We start from the raw sequence: 2,642 nt of genomic DNA, 5'->3' as shown, positions 1-2,642 counted from the left end.
CGGAAAAAAGTATGTAAACTCCGAATCACTTCAACAAAAGTTAATAGGAGTCAGGAATTACCCAGAGTCCAATCAATGAAACAGCATTGAGGTGTGGTTTAGTGCTACCTTATAAAAAAAAAAAAAAAAAGTTTGCTATTCCCAAGAAGCATCTTCTGACGAGAGTCATGCCTCACAAAAAAGAAATCTCAAAAGACCTATAATCAAGAATAGTTTACATATTCATCAGTCCAAAGTTATAAATGAAGATCATTTAGTATTGTAGCTACTCTCCCTAGAAGATAACTCCAAGGACACAACGCAGAATGCTCACTGAGGTAAAAAAAAAAAGAACCCTGGAGTCACAGCTAAATGCTTGAAGGAGTCATTGGAGCTGGTTCATATCTCTGTCGGTTAGTCAACCATATGGGAAACATTGAACAGGCATGGAGTCCATGGCAGGGCACCACGGATATAGCCGCTGCTTTACAAGAAACACTGCTGTGCGCCTAAAGTTTGCCAAAAGAGCACTGTGTCTCCACAATGCTACTGGGGAAATGTTTTGTGGGCTGTTTGTGAAGACCACGCAGCACTATGTATGGTGTAAATATGGCACAGCATTCCCACATTAAAACCTCATCCTACGATGGAGGGAGAATCATGGTTTAAGGCGGCTCCGTTTCCTCGGGTCATGGACCGCTTGCCATCATCGGGGGGACAATAAGTTACCAAGTTTATGAAGGCGTCGTACAGGATAATGTCACGGGTGGTTGTCCGCCAGCTGAAGCTCGGTAGAAGTTGTGTGATACAGCAGGACAACGACCCCAAACATCAAAGTAAATCTACTACAGAATGGTTTTAAAAAATAAAGAAAATCCTCCTTTTGGAGGGACCCCAGACTTTAACCCATTAGAGATGCTGTGGAATGACCTCGAGAGCCGTTCCCACCAGACATCATAGGAATATGGCTGAGATTAAGGAAGAACGGTCCAGAATTCCTAATCACTGTGCAGATCTGATCTGCAGCTAGTGGAAGCGCTTGTTTGAGGTTATTGTGCCAAAGGAGGTTCGACCGGTTATTAAAGCCAAAGGTTCACTTCAGCATTGTGAATGTTTAATGGGTGTGTTCAATAAAGACATGAAAGATTATCATTGTTTGTGACTTCTTAGCTTAAGCACATTGTGTTTGTCTATACTTGTGGCCGAGATGTCGCTCACGTCACATTTTATAAACAATGAATGCCGAAAACCACACAATTCTTAAGGATTCCCCTACTTTTTCTGCGCCTAGTGCCATACAGAAAATTGCATTTTATTATACGCTGCTGCTCCATGAAAAGCCTAACGTGTTCACATCAGGTTAATGTTGTTCGGATTTCTGATGTAACTGTGAATAATGGAGTGCTGATGAATGGCCCCCGTCTGATTGTAGACACAGGGCTGGCGTTGTGCATGCAAATCTATACTGAACTCCCGATGAAGGCGCTTTGTATTTGAGAATAGGCCGTGCACGGGAAATGCGTGTAACAAACCAGCTTCCTGTTCATTCTTCTGAGAGCGTAAGACCTTTAACCCGTGTCCTTTTCGGCTGTTCTGGGCATGGATCCAGAATGGCTTTAGGAAGGAGGCTTGGGAACGTCCCTCCGAGAGGACACAGATTTTTCACTCTGAGCTAGCAGGGCCCTGGGACTGATCACAAAGACCAAGACTATCTATCTACTTTACGCTTCGCTTTACATTAGAGGGTATTTTGGGCAGCAGAGAGGTATAAGGCCCATTGCAGGTGGGAAAAAAAAAAATCCACATGGGCGGTTATTAAAATGTGACCGATAGAAAGTATTTTTTCCTGTTTCCTCGCTTACACATGCCTCCCATCCGAGCTGGTTCCCTATATGTGGTGAGCTGGGCCTAATCTCTGCATCCCCTCCTATTCCTGCGCGCAGGATTTGGGCTGTAAACACCTCCCCTCCAGCTGTTTATTATACGGATCCAGATTCTTACAGCACAGCGGGGCTGCATGGACTCTATAAACACAGGTGCAAAGCTGGAGGGGCATCTTGAGCAAATCTTCTTGGCTTCTCAAGGTAGGGTGGCAAAATGGCTCATGGAACATATATAAAAATGCTTTGCCCAGGGCAGAGCTGATGCATGTGGGGTATTCTCTTCGGGGTGTCTTACGGTTAAAGGAGTCTGACACACATGATTCAGTTGTATTGACTCTCTGAAAACTGTCCTTAAAAATAAATAACTATGTAAATAAATTAAAGCAGTCACCTTAATTTAAGCAGGGATTTTTTAAGAAAGCACCAAATGCTCAGATATGATTAAGTCAGAGTAGAATATGAAATAGCTGCAGACTTTGTGACCCTGAGATTCTGCCCTTTCACCCAGAGCCTTTAAGGCAGACCGTGAGCGGTTCCAGATACGCGCATGCTCGCTGCACCTTACTGATCCTGATTCTGATATATCTGTTGTTACTGAGCGCCTCGCCCCGTACCCACACGTGCTGAGCGTCTATCGGTGGGAGATCGGTAACTGATTAACAGATGAAAAGACTCTCATTAAAATAAAAAAACAAAAATTAAAAACTGCACAAAGGCAGCTCATCGTGCTGCTTCTTACACATACATCAAAGGGCATCGTGCCACAGAGAACCTGCATGC

Source organism: Sceloporus occidentalis, unplaced genomic scaffold (genome assembly GCF_023333645.1).
Source record: "Sceloporus occidentalis isolate IW3139 unplaced genomic scaffold, rSceOcc1.0.p SCAF_331, whole genome shotgun sequence".
Classification (NCBI taxonomy): Eukaryota; Metazoa; Chordata; class Lepidosauria; order Squamata; family Phrynosomatidae; genus Sceloporus; species Sceloporus occidentalis.
Note: the sequence above shows the minus strand (reverse complement) of the source record.